At 44.4% G+C, this 22761-nt stretch overlaps 1 protein-coding gene and 1 long non-coding RNA gene across 2 annotated transcripts in view; one reads left to right on the forward strand and one right to left on the reverse strand.

The window, feature by feature from the left end:
• ATXN10 (ataxin 10) overlaps window positions 1-22761 on the reverse strand; it is a 153775-nt gene that overhangs the window by 67196 nt on the left and 63818 nt on the right. The window lies entirely within an intron of this gene.
• On the forward strand, window positions 893-22756 carry LOC309641856. Its single transcript, XR_014252793.1, has 3 exons — window positions 893-2224; window positions 8665-8856; window positions 9367-22756. It is a non-coding gene; the product is annotated as an uncharacterized lncRNA (long non-coding RNA).

The following is a 22761-nucleotide window of genomic DNA, read 5'->3' on the forward strand; positions in this document are numbered from 1 at the left end:
ACATTGCTTTCCTATCAGCATGGCTCTTGAAAATCCCTGAAAGGGAACTTTATCATTTACAAAATAGAAGAATTATCATAAGATCAGTTACATTGTAAAGGACAGGATTACTGGAAACAATGGTTGTTGAGAATTAACCGATTGATAAAGGAACAGCATATACTAAGGATGTGAGGCTGTTCGTAATCAAAGTCCAATGAAGTTTAAAATGGACAAGAACTTCTATGGTCGCTAGTGCGCTAGCACACGGGGTTGACATTCTCGTCGTCTGACGCGGAGAACTCAACAGCATGTGTGAGGACCAGAAGTGTCTGTGAACTTCAAGTAAGTACACAGCTTACTAAATATATGTGTGGTTTTGGAATTGTGTTATTTGTTCCATCCAGAGAGTCTCATTTTAACACAGTTTTGAATAAATTCCTTGGTTGCTTAAAAGCTTGTTTGGTTCCTCTTCAGCAAAGCACGCAAGGGTTTGATACCAAAAAAAGAGAAAACCCTATCTTAACTTAAATCTGCCCACAAAGGATGATGGGAGAGGGAAACGTCAACAGAGTACCACTGGCGAAAAACAAAGGATAATAAACAGCAGGTCAGACTGTGAAGCCTGCAGACAAGGCCAAACAAACCTGGGTGAGCCTGATGCAGAGGAGAGTCTTCTGAGCTCAGACTTAAAGTCTGAGAATACACGAGGGGGGAGAGTAGTTGCAAACATTTTGTATGAACAAGTCTTGCTGGCAGAAACCCTTCCACCGAATCCTAACCCATGCCCTTCCCCTGCGAGGACGAGCTGCAGGGAGAGAACCCACGTGAGAGGAGCCTGGGGGCAAGGGGATGGTGGTGGATCTAGTCCTGAAGAAAAGGAACTCCTCCTACTGCAGGGAAAGGGGAATTCAGACTTAGAAAACGAGCAGGCGTCTGAAGTTCAGTTCAGGGAGCTACAGTAGACAGTGGAAGTGGTCTGGACCCCTTGCGCAACTTAAGGGAAAGATTTCAAGCCAGCACCATGGGATTCATGATGAGTGGAAAGGCCCAGGGAAAACTGGCTGGCATAATTTTGGAATGGAGCTCATTAGTCAGGTACTGCAATTTTCTCCAAGAACGCTTAGCAGCCTGAGGAAAGAAACAAGGGGAGCCTAGAAGACACTGGGGTAGGAAAAGGTGATAGAGGACCCAACGCGGCTGACACCACGTCTGCAATGAAAGCCTACTCTATGCCTGGTGCCAATCTAGACACTGGAACAGTGAAGGAGAGAAACATGGTCCTTGCCTACCCTCACTGTACTTACATTCCAGGAATATCAGCGTGGACGGGGAGCAGACAAAACCCAAAACATCATATAAACACATCGCACGACAGATGGCAGTAAGTGTGACAGAGAAGGGGAGAGAGTGCCACAGGAGTGGGAGAGCGGCGGGGGTTGGGGAGGCCGACAACTTTAAAGGGAGGAGAGGCAGGAAAGGCCGCTGACAAGATGAGCAAAAACCTCACGGAAACGAGGGAGCCAGCCACGCAACTCCCTGGGAATCAGGCCGAGAGGAGAGTAAATGCAGAAGCCTAGAAGGTGAAGGGCAGCAGGACTGCCAGGTGTCAAGGCAAAGTGACAGAGGGATGAACTCCAAATTCCTCGCTTGATATTCAAAGGCTTTCCATAGCCCTGATCCAACCTTTATTCCAAACACACAGTCTCCTTCTGCAGCCAGCTGCCCCCTGCTCTCCTCCAATCACAGCAGGCCCACCCTCCCCCTCACACCTCCGCACGGAGCTACAGGATACGCGCGCCCCCGCCATCTTCCGGCACCCCACCCCCGTGCCCCCGTGCCAGGGTGGGAAAACGAGGGAGGGCTGCCCACAGGCCAAGTCATTTCCACGCTAAACGGCTGCGGTCACGACCTCCTCCTCCAGGAAACAGTGTCACGCTGCTCTTCGTGCAGGAGTGGCCATGGCAACACACGTGCTTCTTAAACTCTGCTGTACATTCAAACCACCTGGGCATCTTGCTAACGTGCAGGTTCTGATTCAGCAGGTGTGAGGTGGAGCCTCAGATTCTGCATGTCAAAGCCCCAGGGGGCGCCTCTGTGCTTGGTCCAGGGTCCACACCGAGCAGCGAGGGAGCTGCAACAAGGGTGGAAACTGACCCAATAGAAGCCACACAGTTCTTCTTAAGATGTGGAACCAAGACACAGGGGGACGTGATCTGTCAGAGGCAGGCTCCGGAGCAGTGAGGTAAGGAGGCACCAAGGGTCAGGCTGGTGGCCGCTCGGTGCCGTAAGGAAAAAAGAAGGAAGTCTGAAGAGCCAGGACGCTGGGCTGGACGCGCGGGCAGAGGGCAGAGTGTGAGGCAGGGCGGCCTCTGAGCGACGGCGGGAGCGGCTCTGGCTCCTGACGGTCTCAGAGCCCCCGAGGCCCTGGAGGCCCTTCAGTTCCTGCTCTAGGAGGCCACGTACTCAGTGGATCCTTAAATACACGCTCTGGCCCAGCTCTTCATGAGCCAGCTTGAGAGAAACTGCAAGGAAGAGCCCTGCCCAGACCGAGTGTAGGGGTTATCTAGGAGGGCCTAGCAAGTTCACCACCTCATTATGACTGAGCCAATCAGGCTGGGAATACTATTTTATTTAAAGAACAAGTTTAGTGCAGAGACACATTCAAAGATGTTACATTCAAAGTGTGTGTGTGTGTTGTGTGTGTGTGTGTGTGTGTGTGTGTGTAATTAGCAATATTAAGCAAAGAAAATACAACAGTCAAAAGGACTCTACTGCATTTACTTCTGACTGAAATAATCGATTTTACCGGTTATATCATTATTACAAAGATAAGTAAGAAACAGTCATCCATCCCTCCTGTCTAGAAAGGCAAAGTGTCCATGAGTATCTGAGTACCTATGGGGGGTCAGGCCCTCGGTCAGGTAATGTACACACAGAGATTAGGAAGCTAAGGTACCTGGCCCTAAAGAAAGAAATACAGACCAGACAAGGGAGACACACAAGAAGAAAATAATTACAAAAACAGCTTCAGGAATGCCACGACAAAAGCTAGTATAGACAGAGAAAATTAATTTACTTTTTTACCTATAACTTCAAGCATTTCACTTTTTCTGTAATTGTTATGAGTATAACATTATCTTTTATGATTAATTTTTGTTGTTCAGCTCACTTAAACCATAAAGTGAAATGATAGGAAATTTTTTAAAAATCAGAAAAACCTGGGAGTCAGAAGACTCTTAAAGGCTTACGTGGTCCATTCACCTGCTTAAAATTAGGACCACACCTACCCACATCCCAGACAGATGTGGTTTTTTAAAAAGCCAGATTATACTTTAATCCATTTAAGTACAAACAGTTTACAGCTGATTGCACTTAAATCAGCCTCTTCTGTTTTAGGCAGCATTTTAAAAATATCTGCATCACAACGGCCTAATTTTTTTCAACTTTAATTAAAGACCATGTAGACAAGCAGCCAGCTTTTGTTATTCCCTGGGGTGTAGCCTAAAACAGATTTTTACATAATTACTAATAATGCCTAGGCAAAAGCAGGGAAGAGGTGTATGATAAAAAAGCCCAAAGGATTGTGTGAAATCTAGCCACTGGATTCAGAAGTTTCAAAAACAGGAAAATAGATACTTTCCAGCACAAACTGTATTGTGATGTGACATTACGTTTCACTTTCACCTCTTTAAAAGAGTTTATGCCTGCTATGCTGTATTACAAATTTATCAATTACCATTTTCACACCTAATCTCCCTAGAAGGGTTAGAGGAAAAGGAAAAAGCAGCAAATATAGCTTAAATAAGAGCTTAAAGAAGTTTAAACGTTAAAAAAAAAAAAATTTAAGAATATTCATTTGTTCATCCCTAAAAATTTACAGAGCACATGCCCTGGGCAAGGTACGGTGCTGGGAGCTGAGGAGCTGAGGGAAACAGCACCGAGTTTACAGGCTCCTAGTATTTTAGATGGTATTTTAATCTCTGCTCAAAATCACCCACAGAAATACCAAAAATAGTCCTTGAACTGGTAGGGCAACAACGAACAGCTAACTTCTCTCCCAAAAGGACAGCAACAGTCAAGTACCATGGTCTCACCAAAGGAGAAAACATCCTCTTGCATTCCTATCTTTCTCAGATTCTTTCCTCTCCAATCTGTCCTCCTATTTCCACCTTATCATCACGCCCCTGATCAGGCCTCCCTGTCCTCCCACTCCAGACACCCGGAGCCGGCTTCTCAGTGGTTCCCCACCCCCAGGAGTGGCTCTTGTCCAAGCCCTTCCAGGACGCTCTTATCAAGTTAGGATAGGCTAGTTTATGCTGCAGTAACAACCCGAAAAATCCAAGTGGTTAGAAATGACAAAGCTTATTTCTTGCTCGTGTCATTGAACAGCTGTGTGGTGGTGGGCACATTAGTTAACCTCTTTGGCCCTCGGTTTCCTCATCTGCAAAATGGGGAAAATAACATCAAGAGGGTTAAAGGAGTTCAGAGGTCAGCACTGAGAACCATGCCTAGTGCTGAGCAGGCACTCAGTAAGCGTAACTATTATCGTCGCTGCCGCTGCCGCGGACACCCAAGCCTCGTGCTTTTACTCCCTCCCCAGCTCTGACCACACCGCATCGTAGCTCTGCCTATCGTCTGTGGTGCACACTAGGTCAGAAGCCACCTGAGAAGAAGGACTGCATCTGAGTCGGTTTGTGAAACTGAGAGCTTAACAGAGACTCCTGGCACATGGCAGGCCCTCAGTAAACGCTTGCTAATAAGCTAAAGGGAGCAACGTGGAGCAATTACCCTTGTGCGTGAATAACCCCCCACGGGCTGTGCACACACACAGAAGGCCATGGTAACGAAGGCACGCTCACAGAGGCACCCGGCCTGCAAGACACCTGACTAAAAGCACAGGAAGAGGATCAGAAACGTCATCCAAGGATGGAAAGACTGAGCGCCTTCAGGCCACGCATGAGCCAGGACCTCCAGGACACGGGCTGCTGCTCCCAGGAAGTTTAAGCCAAGGCACAGGTCCACCTCCACCACAGGAAACGAGCAATGCAGGATCCCGCCCTGGGCCCTGGTTCTTACTCAGGGCCGTGAGTCCTCCGCAGGAGGCTGTACCCCCAGCCCCTAAAAGCCAGCCCCCACACGGTGGAGTGCTCTGAGGTGATGCAAATGTCCTGTATATTCAGTTGGGGTGACAGTTACACAGATATACAGATTTGCCCAAACTCACCAAACCGTTCATTTAAAATCTGCGCATTCTGTCTGTACGTAAATTGGGGGAGGGGGGTGCGGGCAGGCTCAGGACCCGACCCGCTGGTGGTCTCCTCAGCTCCCGAATCCCTCCCAAACTAGAGCCTGAGGAGGGGAGGGAAGGAGAGAGGGAGGGGAATTCGCGAACACGCAGGTGAACGTGGCCTCTGCTGACGACACGGTTAAGGACTCCGCATCCCCCGCGCTCCTGCCCCAGAGCCCCGTGCAGAGTGGGGGACGCTCTGCCCTGCCACCCGTCCCGCCTTCTCTCCTCCACCGCGGAGTGGGACTGCCCAGCCGGCAACCATCGTCTTTCACCTCTTAGCGCCTTCCTCTGGGCTCTGAGCTACTGACGGGCTGGGGCCGTTTCTTTCACTTGCTTCTCGGCTGCACTTGGCAGAGTGCTTGGCACACGGGGTGCTCTTAATAAATATTTGTTTCTCTGGCAATACGTTTTTAGAGTTACCTTCAAAGATATGAAATATACTGCTTTTAGATAAGAAAGTTACTTCTAAGTAAGAATAATGGCTAAACTACATTAAATCTTGGTAACTTGGTAAAGATTTAAATCTCTTCTTTTTTTGGATATGTATGAATCCTACTGTCATGATTTATAAGTCCATAAAAGCCATATATTTACTGGGCAGAATAGACAGTAAGCCTGGAATGCCTAACAGCACGAGAATTCTTGCTATAAAGATTACTGATGCCTCAGGCTTTTAAAAAACGAGATGTCACACGAAGCTGTACATCAGGAGCTTGCCCTAAATATAAAACATTACCTACTGCTCTATCAATTCCACTTTAAATCACAGCTCCCGGCACTGTGGCGGGAGTATGTAGGCATGCGTGCACGCGCAAGCACACAGGCTGGTGTGTGTTTAAATTAACACCTGGCAACCTAAAAACAACATCTTAAAGGTAATTGTCAGAGCATGAAACACTGCACTAACCAAGAATGTCCAAGGCTGTGAACGGGCACAGTAACACATCCAAAGCAACCTTGAAATTTGGTGTGATATTCTGTAAGAAACTTCAGTTTTTCAAGATCAATACTTTGAATCGAATGTTTTGAACCAGAAATCATGATTGTACAGCACTGGAGGGGGTATATCTCAAGCCATGAGTATGTAATTCCATAAAAGTAAGACTGGTTTTTCTGAGCTTGTACACCAATTTGAAACGGCTAGGAAGCCTGCAATACTACAAGCAGATACTGATGGTCCACGTATGCCCGTGCTCCACACACCGTGGTTCAGGCCAACTCGCCAACAACCCTACTAAGAAGACTGCAGACCTACTTTGCGCGTGAGGGAGGGGAGCAGGGTGCACAACTCTGAGCCAAAGGCCAGGCAAGAGCGCTGGGAGCTCAGGACGGTGGGGGCAGGGCTGACTCTGGCTGGGGTCCCCTAACCCCTGCGTGGGGCCTTTCTGACAGCACCGTTCTGGTAACAAACAGCTAAGTCACTCCCTGCTTGCTGTACAAACTTTGAAGTATCAACTATAGTTCGAATTTTTTGCCTCTCATCACAAAGGCGGAACTTGTGTTTTCTTCCGTTTTTTACAAAGGTAAGTAAAACTAATACACAGTGTACACAGAAGTCTAATAAATGCCAATTTAATACATGTAGCCTAAATGAGTACGACCGATTGGAGAAAGTGTATCAGTGCTTCATTTTCTAATAAGGCCAAGCTGAACTGTTTATAAAAACTATAAGAGAATAACACTTTTACTCTGCATGCGAATTCCAGTCACAATTCTGACATTAACTAAAATTTCAAAACACTTTCACAAACAGTATGCTAAAAACTCTTTGAAAAAGGTTTTATCCTATCTGTATTTACTGGTGCTATAAGAATATCCTTCTTCTAAAACTGCTAGAAATGATTTTCCGAGATTAAAAACAAATCTATCTTAAAGATAATACAGAAAGGACTGATTGCTCTCTCTCTTCAAAATGCTCAATGAAACATCCCTCCCGCCCTTGGAACACATTCTCCAGGGGCCCTGGAGGGGAAACAGCAAAATTCTAAATCTGACTGAATCTGGCTCTGGCCAGGCTTCCCCACCCTGGGCCTCTACTAGCCTTTGCTGGGGGCGCGGCTCGAACAGGGCTCCTCAGCCCAGGGTGAGGGCACAGGGTGCCACTGCCCATCTGCATTTTAAAAATCAGCTGGTACTGCCCCCTCTCTGCATGGAAGCTCTGAGATAGTTCTCTTTGGGTTGGGTCGAGAGAGAGAGAGAGAGAGAGAGAGAGAGAGAGAGAGAGAGAGAGAGAGAGGGAGGGAGAGAGGGAGAGAGGGAGAGGGAGAGGGAGAGGGAGAGAGAGAGGGAGAGGGAGAGGGAGGGAGAGAGAGAGAGAGAGAGCGGTTTGAGTTGAGAGCTGCCAGGGTTGAAATTCCAGCAGGCGAGGGACACGCCTTCCCCCTCCCCACTCCCAGGGGCCTGCCAGTGGATTTTTCTGTCAACGACCCCCCCCCCCCCGCCCCTCCCAGCTCAGACTTCCCCTGCCGGCTGGCCTCCTCCACACCCCCAGGCTGTCCGTTCCAGGGCTGCAGGTGCGGACCAAAGTCACTCCTTGCCACCAAAAGGAGGAGGGTGTGATCTGTTTCAGAAAACATGTGAAACTGTATTTCTCATCTCATCTCATCTATGGTCCTCAAGTCTCCTCTTCCTCCCTCCTCCTGCACTGACTGTACAGGCCTCAAAAGATGAAAACTCCAACCCCGTTCCTGTCTGAACTCTGCCATGGAAATGACTTATTTTTAAAGTTTCCTGTTGGAGTTTTCCAGTGCGTAAATTCAACACTGTCACTAAATCATACCAAGTAAACAGCGATGAGTCATTCTCAGAAATCAGTCTCACGTTAAACCAATTATTCAAATGTCTGAGAGTAACATGAGCTAAGTGCAGCTTGGGGAAGGGTTTGTAACATAAGATGTACAGTAATACAAACAGTCCACCCGGAAAAGGACAATCACACCCCACCCACCCACCTAACAAGCAAACTTCTGATCAGCTGTCCCAGCTCACAAGAGGGAACAAGGTTTCCTGCAATTCTCAGCAGAGGGGCTGAAATGATACCTACGGGCCTTCTAAGAAAATTCTAGTCAAACAAAAACTGGAAATATTCTTTAAGCTCATCATAGCTATTTAGCTATTTTCTTTTAAGGCCAATAGTTTACTGTCTCTAAAAGATTAAAGAACATATATTCTCTCTGCTTATGTATGTATGTGTGTCTGTATATATAATAGTATATATTAGTAGACAGAATTTCGTTTAATATAGCTATCTTTTTTGAAAATGTCAGTCTTTCAAGACTGGACTCAGAAAATTAATTACTTAAAAGTTGTCTGGCTAAGCAAAGAGAATCATTTTTACTCCTGCACCTGAAAGGCTGATATTGGATATTCTGCATGCATTTATTTACAAACAGAACTAGAATCTGTGACCACAAGGAGGAAACTGGAAGCACTGTGTCTTTGGCTAATGATGTCCTCAGCAGACCACCAGACAACACAGAGGTGTGGCCAACACTGAGTCTGCGCTGAACACAGCAGGAGGAGCAGGCGGCTGGGGGACGCAGGGCCAGGCTGCCTGGGTTCTCATGTGGCTCCACCACTGACTGGCAAGTATTTTAACCCTGACAGGCCTCAGTTTACAAATCTGTAAGATGGGGATAATAACATCACCTACTCTAGGAAATACCTGAGGATAAATGCACTGGCTTACGTAAAGGGCTTGGCAGGTGTCTGTCACAGTCAGCAGTATGCAATGCTTGCTTCTCTTATTGTGACTGCTTTGTTACTATTCATTTTAGAAGCAATTTACTTTTCCATGGTCTTAAATAAGGTTTAAAATTTTATTTTTCCAATCTAAATAAGTGGCCAAGGTAACTAATGCCTTTTCTCCCAAAGAAAGTGTAGGTACTTCCAAATGTGGACAAGTTATTACCACTAGTACCATAAAGACTATAAGCAAGGAAGTGACTACAGTGACTGACCACAGGCTTTAGGTTTGGTTAGGAGAGTCTTGGTCACTCCTAACCATATTATCGAGTTTGCTCTCAGGAAAGACAGAAATACATCACACAAATATGTGAAAGCCTGACAAGGGCTTAAACTGTTTCCTCTCCAAGGTGTATGTGCATTGTTAACAGAGGTCTGAACTGAAGGAACCACAAGGCTGATGATGGAATTGTCGGCGTGATGCTGATCACAGGGAAGATGGAGGGTCACGGAGAGTCGGGCCTCCCCCGCCCACCTCAAGGGCAGCACCACACAGACGTCCTAAGCACGGCGCAGGCGTGCGCATCCCTGAGGCAGACTTGGGAGGCTATCTGCCTCAAGGGCGAACGTGGCCAGCAAGGGACCACGTGTGGTGTTCCCGTCCAGGGCCCGGGCTCCAGGAAGCTGCCTGGCGAGGGAAGGCAAGCCCGTCCTTGTGCAGAGGGAGGGCAGCTCCCAGGCAGCCGAGGAACTGGCAGGGCCCCCAGCCTTCTCCCCGCCTTGGCTCCCGCTCATGGTGCTGCCCCTCAGGGGCCCAACGCACAGAGGCTGAGGCCCTGCTCCCGGAGGCGTCAGCAGAGGGGACGACGGCTGCTCTGCGAGCCGGGCCCCGAGCCAGGACCTTCCGACAGGCCGCGCCCCGAGAGGCAGAGTGACCTGGTGGCACACGGGCTTTGGGACTGGATGGGATAAGCGAAACCCTCTACAGAACACCCCACTCGGGAACACCTAGGAGGCACTCGTGAAGGGCAGTCACTCGCGTTATCACGAACAATAATTTCATCCTCAGAACAAATGCATGAGGCCAGTAAGGTTATCTCATTAGAGGTGAAGGAGCTGAGACTCTGAGAAGTAAAGTGTACCAAGGCTGCCTTCTTAGCAAGTAAAAAAAATGGAATTTAAACTTTCTTTTTTCCCCAAATCAAAATTTCCCCATACACTGTGCTGAAGGTAAGAGTGTGAGAACGCCAGAAGCAGGGAGTCAGGGGGAAGCTCACGCAGTAAACACCCGCCTGGGCTACCTCCCAACTGCTCTGCTTGGCTGACAAGACTCACTTTTGTGACTAACTTCTGGAGGGCCCAGGGGACCTGGGTGACATCCTGCCACTGGGCAGCCTTTGTACCACCCGTGATGCCAAGAATGAAAAGCCAGAGCAGTAGACAAGAGTGGAGGGATCCGGGATCCGACCAGGATGAAGTCCCTGGAGGCTGGGGTACACAATGAGGGAATAAATGGATCTGAAACAGAATAGATCATTTTCAGAAACGGAAGATATTTTAATGAATCTACCAAGACTGAAACTGTCCTAAGACTCACAACTCCTCCCATGGAGTTCAGAGCCCGTCAGTACGGCAAACAAAGGCCCACACAGCCTCACTGGCCAGCCCTCCACTCTGGCCCCATCCCAGGTCCCCCGCCACCCTGCCACCCCACCTAACACTCCCTCGGTCCTGGTTAAGTCCAGCACACAGCACATGGGCCCACACACCTGCTCACAGGTGCTAATCTGCCTGCAAGGCCAACCCTCTTCTCTGCCTGCCTCTTTCTCAGTCACTCTTGAAGGCCTAGATCCCAGGGCTCTTCCTGAAGCTCAGAGGTGAGCCATTTACATCGACCATTTAGAATGTTTCTACTACTCATTCTGAATACTTTTCATACACCACTTATTCGACTCTATTTTCACACCTGTCTCCCCCTTTACAGTGTGAATTCCTTGAGAGTAAGCACGAGGCCAAATCCATTTCTTCATTCCCAGCGCCTGGAGTACTGGCTGATACGCAGCATACGGCAGATACAGATTTGCTGAACTGAACTAAAAGCCTACACCACGCCCGCCAAATAGCACATTCGTTCATATTTGGAGTCAAAATTATTCCTGCTTTTACTCTTAACTGCAACACTGCAGTAGATTTGAATTAAAACTAAATTCCACAGCTTGAGACTAAGTATCACTCTTGGTCCATTAGAATGTGATGGGTGTGAAATTAAATTCTATCAGAATGAGATAAGCAATAGGCTTTTAAGGGGGTGGGGGGGAACAACCTCATAGTGACTTCAAGTGTTGATGAAAAAAAGGCTTTTTATAGGAACGCGACTTTGATCCTCCAGGAAAAAAACCAAACAACAAAAAAACATGAAATATGCTAAAGATCAAAACTGTTTTCGATGCGTGACAGATAGTTCGATTATATTTTTTTAGAAAAGGAGAATACTCTCTAACGTTTGAAATAAGAGCACTTTTCTCATTTAACCAGAGAAATGAAGCCTGGGGAGATATAAAGAAATTTCACAATGTCAAAAGCACTCAGATTTTATTAAGTTGAGATATGTAACAGAAATCTTGGGCACTCATGCACTCAGCAAAAGCTAATATACCCAAATCAGAACACCTGACAATAAAGGGTGAATCAGAATTCCTATTCCCCTCAATGTTCCACACATTGGACAAATAACCTTTATTAGTTCTCCCCTCTCTCTCTGTCTCTTACACATACACACCACCTACCACCTCCATCCCAGATATTACTTGTTGGCAAAATCATCCAGATCCTATGCTCACGTTTTACTTTTTCAAATCCTTCCACTACAAATATGATTGAAACTGTAATTGTTAAAGCCCCCAGACCTTGGCCGGGAAGGGTCAGGATGGTGTCCTACTCTGAAAGTAGAACAAGGAAAGAATTACCTTGGTCACTAATGAACTTGGCATACGCTCTTCTTGTCACAGAGGAAAATCAGAATTCGGCATTCATGCCCCTTTCCTTTCTTAATAGTATTTTCTTATCATTAAAGTGATTCACATTCACTGTAAATACTACAAAAAAATATATGGGAAAAAGAAACCAATCCTTAATTTTACCAGCCAGAGATAACTGCTACTAATGTTGCAGTGTATTTCTTTGGGGTCATTTTGTCATGCACATCTGTATCTGTGTAAATATACATATAAGATAGATACAAAAATATAAAAGTAGGGGTTTACGAGATACAATGTTGTGTCCTGCTTCGAATTCCCACTGACCGCACTGGGCCAATATGGTGTATGCTCTTTGAAAACATGGTTTTATTGGTTACATATCGTATCACCATAATTTATCGAAACATTCCCAACGGATGGAAAAGTAGATTGTTTCTAATGTTATCAACAATGCTGATGTCGGCATAAGTATAAATGCAGCTGACCATGACGGAGTGCTTATCTGACATTGTACATGGACGATCTAATCTACTCCTCACAGCTGCTCTTTGCCATAAGAGCTAATATGACCCCCTTTCTGGCTGAGTAAACTGAGTTGCAAAGAGGCTAAATACTTTGCTCAGGGTCACCCAACTATTATTTAGCAGAACCCCAGGTGTAAACCTATTTAGGGTGGTTTGAGCCTGAGTTCCTCATTTATTTATAGCTAAGTCTATGACAATCTTCACTATTTCTAATCCATAAAATATCCTTGGTTATTCTGAAAAATCAACTAAATACTATCTAGACTTCTATGGTTCCATCTTTAACCCTTTACTCCTCTTTTTCTTTTAATATTTTATTTATTTATTTATTTGGTTGGTTCATTGCACCAGGTCCTAAGTGCGATAGGCTGGCGGGCTCCTCAGTGGTGGCACGCATGTGGGATCTAGTTCCCTGACCAGGGATCGAACCCGGGCCCCAGCATTGCGAGTGCAGAGTCTTAACCACTGTGCCAAGATTTATTGTGGTGTTCGTTACGGGTGAGGTTAGATTTTTTTCCAACTAGTTAACCAACTACCCCTGGTTCACTTTTATAACAAACTTTCCTTTTCTCTGTGGGTTTCTGGGCTTTCCTTCTCACATGTTAACTTTTTAATAACTTCTCAGGTGTCTGCTTCTAAAGGATGCTCTTTTCCACTAACCTATGGATTTCTGTACATTGTTGATTATTTTAACTTCAGGGTATATTTTAATACTGTTGAGATAATTCCTCAGTTATTTTCATTTTTTGTCAAAATTCTGGGTTCCCCCCTCAGGGGACTGTAATTGGCCTAGCAATTAACAATGAGTCTAAAACCAACGCATATCTTTACAATATTCCATATTTCCATCCAGGAACAAGGTACATCTCTCAGTTTATGTGGCTGGTTTTCCGCTCACCTAAGTCTCTCAGATACCTCTTGTTATGGATACTGCGAAATAATGGTTTTTACTATTAAACACAAATCCGTTTAAAACCCCTATAGTCTAGAAACTGACCACATGGCCTAGTAAAGGAAACCGGATTCCAGGCTTTTACAAACTGCTGAGTCGCCCCGGGCGAATGAATTCCCCACTGTCTTCCTTTCGGTATCTAGGATGTGTGTAAATGATGCTTCTGAGAAATATGCACGCCCCTGAAATGCAGTTTTCTACACTAATCTCCAGGAAGTCACCGACTACTGCAAACAGTGCAACAGGAACTAAGGAGTGCAATCACTGCCGAGAACAAAGTCAGTCCCACATGCGCTGTTTTACAAAAGGTGCCCCCTCGTAAGGACTCGCACACGTTGGTCCGAGAGTTCAAATGTCTCTGTCTCCAGCGAATGTGGATGCGCTGGAGCACAGCAGAGAATCTGGGTCTGGAGGTCAGACGTCAGCCTGCTACTGCTCCAAGCAGGTACCTCAACTACCCAAGCTCTGGCTAACCAGTAAGTCTGGACACTCAGCCACTGCCCCTTAATTCCTCACACTGCGCATTAGGTACAGTGGCAGGTGTTAAACCAGACACGTGTGTCCCGCCGGCACGGAGCTTACAGCCTCCTGGGGAAGAGAGCAGTGGGAACCACGGAAGAGCCTGGTTAGTACGCAACAGTAACAGACTACAGTAAATTGTTGTATTTGATGTATATATTTAGCATGATTCTTCCTTTTAAACAACATGAAGCCTTTTCTGCAAAAGAACAAGCTGATCACTCTACAAGATACAGAAAAGGGCTTGTGGGTCTTTCAAAAGAAAAAATTTACAATACACTCAACCATGACATGTGTCCTCAAGATAGGAATTTTAATTTCATTTACTGTAACAGGAACTATAAGTTCAGGAAACTAATGGTGACGGTTTGATTTATGAATTTTGACATATTTCTTGAACTGGGATTACATTACAAAGAAGTGGAATTCTAAGCAAGCCAGCTCTTGCCTATACATTCAATCTTCGAATCAATAAGCTGGGATTCTGTGCAACGTGCTTCTGACAGACAGAAAACACAGAGTCTAACTGAGATGGGCCATACACCTGTAATTTAAAAGTTCCTTAACACACTCTCGGGACTGAGCTAGAACAGATTTTGGTATCCACACAGAAAACACTTCAGCTCTCTACTCAATAATAACAAAAGAGAAATTCAACTCAGAAAGCATTTGTGGTTAAACTGAAGAGAAAAAAAAAAAATTCTCATCCTAAAGAAAGTTCTCATATTTGCTCCTCCCAAAAGTCCCATCTATTAGAAAAGTAATAAACAGAGAATACAGAATATGAGGGTTTCTGTAAACACCTGTGAAATGTGTACAGATTTCCATTTAAATACGTACAATGGGGAGACACTGAAATGAACTAGATCTGCTCATTTACAGTGAGGTTGGTGCGGGAGGGGAGAGCAGGAGGTGGTAAGCAACACCAGACACCAAGACACGCTATTAGATGCTTTATGTAAGTGATCACATTTAATCCTTCCAACCCGGTGAGGTAGGTGTAACGGTTTCCACTTTACACATGAAGAAGCTGAGATTCAGAGGTTAAGTCACATGTCCCAATTTATACTTTATACAGCTCAAAAGTGGTGAAATTAAGAGGCAAATGTGGGGCTTCCCTGGTGGCGCAGTGGTTGAGAATCCGCCTGCCAATGCAGGGGACACGGGTTCGAGCCCTGGTCTGGGAAGATCCCACATGCCGCGGAGCAACTAGGCCCGTGAGCCACAATTACTAAGCCTGCGCGTCTGGAGCCTGTGCTCCACAACAAGAGAGGCCGCAATGGTGACAGGCCCGCGCACCGCGATGAAGAGTGGCCCCCGCTCGCCACAACTGGAGAAAGCCCTCGCACAGAAACGAAGATCCAACACACCAAAAATAAATAAATAAATAAATAATTTTTTTTAAAAAAATGGGTAAACAAAAAAAAAAGAGGCAAATGTGGGCTTCTCTAAGACTTGTCTGGATTCTCTGCGCTATCCCAAGCCTCCCGTCTGTTGTAAGGTTCCCCCATAAGCATCACTCATATTTCTGGATCCAAATGTTACAAGCCGAGGGAAGACAGAGGAGCCAGTGCCAGGAGAGCCCAATGTCAGGACATTTTCAATAGCCTATCTGCAATTCCCCAGATAGTCAGGCATAGAGTTATGGTATTGAAGCTTCCCGTAAAGATGGAAAAATACGTGTCTGGGAAAGAGGGCATGAGCCATTATCATCCACGGAGATCTAGGGAAAGGGGTTCACAGGAGACTAATCCTCAAGGGAGAAGCAAGGAAAAGTGGTGGTGGTGGAGGATGATTAGGAAGGTACCACTTGTACTCACTAAAGTAAAACTGAGTGACACTAAAGTCAGATTTTGTGTATGTCATGGTTTTGCCAGGGGTCAGTTTATGGATGCGTATCACACTAAAGTCTTAAGTAAAAACAACAGCACACATATGCTGCAATATGCACCAGAACTAACAACTGATAATGTATTTACATACAGAAACTGAGGGTGGGGGGAGTATAAAGCCGGGGAGTAAGGAGTAGATTGACAGGGTACAGAGGGGAGCGGGGGCTAGAAAGCTTCCCTGCACTGACCTCAGAAGGTTTTGCGGAGGAGGCACCTTATGACCTTCAGTTCTAAAGGCCAAGTTAAGGCCCCTGGGGTAAAGAATGCAGGCTGGGAAGCCCACACAGGGCAGGCACAGGCCAAGAAGGCAGGTGCTGGCCTTGTGGGAGGACAGAGCACCAAGGGCCCTGCCACCTCAACCCACTCTAGAGCAGCACAAAGGAAACACCAGCACACACTTGTCAAGCGCTCATTTCTCTGCAGAACACTCACTCAGTCAATTCTCCGGGTAACTGTTAAGTCAGCCAGCACTGACACAGAAGACAAGGACTGACCCCTGATAAGAGCAATAACCTTAAGAAAATAATTAGGAAACAGCAAGAGATTTTTTTAAGTTTCATGATTTAATAGGTGAATATGCTGCTTAAGAACATTTCAGATAGAAAGAAATCATTTTTAAAAACGATTTAATAGTTTGCCTGCTCACGGCTTCTCCCATCTGGATGTGAAAGGTTACCCCTCCCCTCAAAAAAAATCGTGTTACGAATGCTTAACAATCATAAATTTAGTCTAAAACTTTAAGATTAATGAAAAAAGTGCAATCAGATCTACAAAGCCTAAACTTCAGATTAAAAATTTTTTTAATTATTTGCAAATATTATGCTATATAGATGTCCTAACAGTCTAAAATATAGATATGGATAAATCAAATAAAAATAAGGCAAATTACAATAAGTTAGAATATATTCAAATATATCCTAAACATAAAAGACTTTCAAAAATAATTACAGAACCCAGAATTTAGAAGAATATTAATTTTTGTTTAAAAAAGTTATTTTATTTTTACTACATGTCTTTGTTTGCAAATATAGTCAGGACATTTTATAGTAAAATTGAGACTCCTTGAAGAGGAGGCCTGTGTCTTATCTGCTTTATATTTTCAGCATCTAAAACTGTGCTCAGTATGCAGTGGACAGATGACAAATATTTTAAAATAAATTCTCATTCAAGAAAAATTTACTGAATGCTGACTATGTAGCAGGTACAGTTTAGATGTTGGGTATCACACAATGGGTAAAACATTTTAATGAAAAATGTAACACAAAGATTTCATATATATGTGTATATAAAAGTGAAACCTACCTTCAAAATAGATTATTCCAAATTGGGGTGGTCAAACAGTTTATTGTCTTTACACTTTGAACTTTTCCATATAGGACAGGCTTATTTTTAAAATGAAGTTATGCCTTTAATGAAAGCTTTATGCGTGCATATGTTTGAACACATGGGATCAAACATGTGTGAATGCTAGCAATCTTTTCTATCAGGAGGAGGAGGAGGAAGAGAAGAAACTGAACAGCATTTCCACAAAACCTTTGGCAGAATGGATTCAGTAGCCAGAACAGTGGATGGCCCACCTTAGTCAATATGGTTTCTTTGGGGGAAAAAGAAGGTAGAGAAACTAGATCACCTGCTCATCCATTTTTGATAATGCATTTAGCTTTATGGAAAAACAAAAACAAAAACCATGTTTGGTTTTTCTTCTAATAAAGCATTCAGTTAAAGAATTCATGACAATAGCAAAGAAAAGAAGAATGGGGAAGAAAAAAAGTAAACTATACACTCCTTATTCTAACAAAGAAGAAGCTGGAGAATGCTTTCTTCATATTTACAGCATTAATACCCATGTGCTTCTCACAATAGAAACCAAAATAAAATCTCCATTTCAGGTCCACAACGGTTTTAAAAGTAAGCTAACCACTACAGATGAAGCAAGAAAATACCACGTAAGTCGAGCACACAACACAAGGTAAGAAGTCGCTAAGTAGTTAAGCACATCTCCCTACCATGACTTGGTAAAGGGAAGTCTAGAAATTCCTTTACAATTCAGGAAATACTACAATCCATCACGTGTACAGACCTAAGAGTTCAAGATTCATGGAAGACTGGGTAAGACAAATTTCTGAGCAGATTTTCAATCTGAAACCAGGCAACTTGATCCTCTTAAACACTGCCCAAAGACACAAATGGAAAGGAAGATGATTGCCCTTCCTGCTACTGTGGTGCAGGCCAGCTCCCGTCCTGGCTGAGACAGGGCTACTCCAGGCACTGGCACAGCCAGACCAGAGGGCCACGTCACTCATCTGCTCCTCTCCGACAGCCCTCCCCACAGGGACTCTGGTTAGAGCTGCTAGTGCCCGTGCGGATCTCCCTACTAAGGTGAGTCTGTCTTCCCCAGAGCACGCGGCAAATAGCAGTTTCCAGCCAATAAATGCTAGCTGAATTAAATCACAGTCTCTCTGAGCCTTGGTTTCTTCATTTAGAAAATGATGATAATATCTTTTCAGCCTTTTCCACAGAGGTGTCAAAAGGCTCCAAAGAACTAATGCAGATGAAAAGAACTTTGTAACAGGGAAAGGGCCACATAACTAACTATAGGGGGAGCCATCCAGCAGGTGGGCACGCACTCAATGCAATGAACAAAGTTACACAGACAAGCACAGAGACCAGGCTGGGCTTAAATGGCTTCTGATCAAACCTCAGAGCAGTCAGGGAGTACACAAAGATTCCAGGAAGTGTGTGTCGGTAACTCTGGGATTCCAGTTCAATGAGGCAAGGATGGCCCCTCGGTGCTCCTAGAGGGGAAGATGCACAGGAGGACACACCTGTCTGTCTTATCCATCTCAGGGTCCAAGGCTGGGACCATCCACATTTGATGCATGGATGAATCAGAGACAGGGATGTGAGCAGCAAACGGGTGGCGGACTTGGACCAAGACCAGGCCCAAGGGGGCTGGCTGGCCTGGGAGAGCAAGGTTCACCAGCCTCCAGCATCTTCGGTCTCAAGCCATTCAGGAAGTCTATTTTAAACCCCTTCTCCAAACCCTTGGAGAGCTCTCAAATGAGAAGCTCCATGGTACAGGGGAGAGAGCACAGGCCCAGGAGCTCACAGACAAATCTAAATTCTACTCTGGACTCTGCAAATCACTGACTGACGGCCTCTCCCTACAGTGTGGTCGGCAGAACCGGATTTGCAGGGCTGATGCAAAGATTAAAGTGGATAATACATGTAGTTCACTAAGCACAACACTGGACATAGTAGACACTAAACAAATCGTGAGTTCCTTTTTCCCTCTGGGTGAGGGATGAACTAAATTAAGCTCAACGATACAAAATCCCCCTAACGCATACTTTGAGTCTTAGAGTAGAGAAAGAGCCAAACATCCCTTTAGGCCCCAATTTGCAGAGAAGTGGGACAATCCATCCAGACAATACAATGAAAATTAATGGCATGGTGACAGAGACCTGCCACATTACCATCCATCTCTCCAAAATTATTACTAAAGTCGTCAGGTGCTAGTGAACTCCATCCTTTGAGGCATCAATGAGCAAGGCTAATGTCTCTAACGCTCAGACGGAATCAGGATTTGGCTGCAAGACTGTTATGCTGTGGTAGATTCTTTGGAAAGAGAAAAAAAAATCCCACAACTAATGCTTTCAGGTTAAGCTTTTTGTTGGCGTAGGTAAAAAAAGTAGGAGAAACAGAGGCATTCTTACACTCAAAGAATGAACTCCTTCATACCTTCAAGAGTGTTTGCTCAGAAGTCAGCAGTGCTATTAGCAACTGCACACGTGAAGGACACACTATAGACTTCCTGTGAGCCCCGCAACCTCTCCAGAGCAGCACTCGGGCACACTCCGTATTTACTTACGGCGCAATCTGATCCTGACTTCAGTGAGTTATTTCATAAGCCTTTTAAGGGTTACTACATTTTGTTCCTTTAAGAAGCCAATCCAAATTAGCAACAAAAGAATAGGTAAACACAAGAAAACCACCTCTTTTGTGCTCCTGAAGAAAGGCAGTCTTGGTCATTAAAAAAAGGTAAAGTGTTTTATCCTCTATCAACTTTCTCTTACAAAAATCAGTCCAGTAATTTTCCAAGGGTGGATCAGTAGTCCTCCACTCACACCTGCTTGAAGTTGAGGAGCTGTCAAAACGGCAAACACATGCAATAAACGAGCAAGTTATCCGGTGCTCCGTTCTGTGCCGTGTCCTGTAGGAATCATTCCAGTTATCAAATGCTGCAAAACATACTCCCCCAAAACTTAGCATCTTAGGATGACCATTCCATTTTCAACCTTTTCTCTCCTCTGTTCTTTAGACTGGATGGTTTCTATTGATCTATCTCCAAGAACACTTACTCTCTGTCATCTCAAGTTGTTAAGCTCATTCAGTAAAATTTTTATATTTTATTTGGATACTGCATTTTTCAGTTCTAGAACTTCCACTTGGTTCTTTTTTATAGTTTCCATTTCTCTGCTGAGATAAGCTATCTATTCATTCATTCAAAGCATGTTTTTTTTACATCCTCGAGCATAGTTACAACTGCTTTAAAATCCTTGTCTGATAAACCCAACATGTGTGTCACCACACAATCTATCTCCGTTATCTTTTTTGTCTGGATAACGGGTCATATTTTTCTGTGTTTCAAGTAAGTTTGGATTGTAAGTTATCGTAGACACTGTGAATGCTATGCTGTGGAAAATTCTAGATTCTATTATATTCCTCTAAAGAATATTGATATTTTTGTTTTAGCAGGTAATTACCTTGGTTGGACTTAAACCGTAAACTCCAGGGTGGCAGCTCAAATCTCAGTATAATTATCTTATCCTTAGCTTAGCTGCTTGGAGCCTGCCCCATGCATCTCTGATTCAGGCATCAGCAGGGATTTAGGTGGCTGGTACACAGGATGTGGGGCTTAACTTCCTCCTTTCCGGGATTCCCCCTTTCACTTTCTAAAGGCTGTGATTGCTCCAAACTGTCCTTTGATTCTTTAAGCTAAAAGTACTGTAGATTTTCTATCAGAGTTTTAACTGCCCTGCATGGCACACTCTCTGCTATGCCATTCTTCCAACTGTCATTTCGATTCCAAAATCTATCTGTCTGTGTCAAATTTGAGTGTCTTCATCATATAGCTGTCTTTTGTCCAGAGTTTATAATTATTATTTGCAAGAGGATCAGTCCAACGTTAGCTTACAGGGCCATTAACAGAAGCAGAACCTACAAAAATTTTTTCTTTCCCCAATTTTTTACTTTTTCTCACAGTGTTGTGGGTCATGAATTCAGAAAGGGCTTTGCCAGGCAGGCTGTCCCTGATTCATGTGGCATCAGCTGGGCAACTGAGGAACTGAGCTTGGAACGAAGGAGCTGAGCAACTACCTAAACAGTTCCAAGATGGTTTCTCACTTACATGCCTGGTTCCTTGGTGTTCCTTGACTAGTCCCTTTCTCTCTCCTCACTGCATCTCATCCTCCAGGACTTCTCCATGTGGACTTGGTAATCTCAGGGGATCTGCACTTCTTACATGGTGACTGGCTTCTAAGAAGCCAGATACAGAATCTGCCAGACCAGTCAAGGGCTACACCAGAAGTGGTACAGGATCACTCCCACCATATTTTATTATTCAAAGCAGTCACAGGGCCTTAGTCATCTAGATTCAAGAGGATGGAGAAATAAATCTAACGCCTGATGGGGGAGTGGCAAAGTCACATTGCAGGAATACATGCAGAATGGTGAGGTACTTCTGCAGCCATCTTGGAAAAAATATAACCTGCCACACACATATTCAATATCTGATGAAGCAAAACAAATGCCACCCAAAGTAAAACTCTGGAAAAATACAGGCAGACTTGTTCAGTATGAAGCATATGGTCCAATTCTCCTGCCATCTCTTTTTAATCACCCTCTCACATTATCTATACAATTACCCCTAAGCTATTCAGCACAAAAGAGGTTTCTAATGGCAGTCTATTGAGTTTTCAGAGATTTAATACTTAAACATCATGTCTATTTCAAAATATCGGGAAGAAATGCTTATGATGCTATCATCCATAAATGTAGGGCACAGATGTTAAGGTTTGTTTTTTTGTTTGTTTTTTTATACATCTTTATTGGAGTATAATTGCTTTACAATGTTCTGTTAGTTTCTGCTGTACAACAAGTGAATCAGCCCTATGTATACACATATCCCCATATCCTCTCCCTCTTGAGCCTCCCTCCCACCCTCCCTATCCCACCCCTCTAGGTGGTCACAAAGCACCGAGTTATGTCCCTGTGCTATGCAGCAGCTTCCCACTAGCTATCTATTTAACATTTGGCAGTGTATATATGTCAATGCTACTCTCACTACGTCCCAGCCTCCCCTTCCCCCCTCCATGTCCTCAAGTCCGTTCTCAACGTCTGCATCTTTATTCCTGCCCTACCACTAGGTTCATCAGTACCATTTTTCTAGATTCCATATATATGTGTTAGCATATGGTATTTGTTTTTCTCTTTCTGACTTACTTCACTCTGTATGACAGACTCTGGGTCCATCGGTTTGTTTGTTTTTTAAGATAACAGTCAATAAAAACTACTGTTTATTAAACGTCTACTATGTGTTTGAAAATTTCTAGGTTCTATTTTTCATTCACTGTTCTCTATATAAACAAACAGTGTGTTTAAATGCACAGAATTAGGACAGCATTGACTATTTAAAAGAAAGGAGACTGGCTCAAACACACTATGGACAAACACAACGCAGAATTACAAAAATACAAACCCTAATACAAACAAATATGACACATTATGTTTATCTGTGGTAATATATGCATATAGATATACCTCAAGCTGCTTTCTAAGCACCTCAAGCTTCATTCCCCAAAAGTGAACAGATGCTGAATCCTAAATATTATATTCTAAATAAAGCCACATATGTATGACACATACTAAGAAAGAACCG

The sequence above is a fragment of the Balaenoptera physalus genome (assembly GCF_965194825.1).
Source record: "Balaenoptera physalus genome assembly, chromosome: 13".
In the NCBI taxonomy this organism is placed as follows: domain Eukaryota; kingdom Metazoa; phylum Chordata; class Mammalia; order Artiodactyla; family Balaenopteridae; genus Balaenoptera; species Balaenoptera physalus.